Below are 1,019 nucleotides of genomic sequence, written 5' to 3'. Positions count from 1 at the left end.
GCTGAATGCAGGAGAGCCTGCTTCCTCTGCTTTGCCAAACTGCTGCCAAGTTGGGCACTCTTCAGGCAGACTCAGCACTGCAAGAAGCATGCAGGTCCCTTGGTCTCAACTCAGTACAGGCATCCCATTCCCAGACTGCCTGAGTTCCTTCAGCCCTCAAGGGACAGGGGCCTCCCCACCTTGCAAGAGCCACCATGCTCTGGCTGTGCAGCTGTGACACAATAAAAGCCACCACTTCTCGTGACTAATTATGGTCCAGACACTGTGTCAACCACTTACATACTTCATTTCATGGTGGCTATGAGGCAGGAATCATTATCACCGTCCCCATTTTGCAGATGGGGCTTGGAGCCTTAAAGAGGCTTTAAAAAGACTTGGTGTCTTGCCTAAAAATCATATATATACATGATGCATATATACACACATGTATGGTGCATATATACACACACATGTATATATTATAATGTATACATGTATATTTATATATTTATATGTATATGTGTGTATATAGACACATATATTTGTATATATATAGAAACACATATATGCGTATACATATAGACACATATGCGTGTCTATATGTATACACATATAAATACGTGTGTGTGTACGTGTGTGTGTGGTATATATATATTTCCCACCTCTGTTTGATGAGAGGGCCTAGAAGCAGTGATGCCTCAGCAGTAATACGCACATCCAGTCTCTAAAATACACACATCCAGTCTTGGAGAAATGGCTGATTCTAGCACTGAGGCAGGAAAAATGCAAGATGATTCCAGAGCATCTTGCAGTGCAAGAAAGCAAGGAAATGCTCAAAAAACAGAAAGATGGGGGCATGTCAAACAGACACAGGAGCTCATCTGAAAGAGCTCCTAATGGCCAAAGCTGGAACGATCTGAAAAATAAAATAACAGTCTGGACACAGAGCCTCATGCCTGTGATCCCAGCACTTTGGGGGCAGAGGCAGGCGGATCACCTAAGGTCAGGAGTTCAAGACCAGCCTGGCCAACATGGTGAAA

Source organism: Colobus angolensis, unplaced genomic scaffold (genome assembly GCF_000951035.1).
Source record: "Colobus angolensis palliatus isolate OR3802 unplaced genomic scaffold, Cang.pa_1.0 Scaffold185, whole genome shotgun sequence".
NCBI lineage: Eukaryota > Metazoa > Chordata > Mammalia > Primates > Cercopithecidae > Colobus > Colobus angolensis.
Note: the sequence above shows the minus strand (reverse complement) of the source record.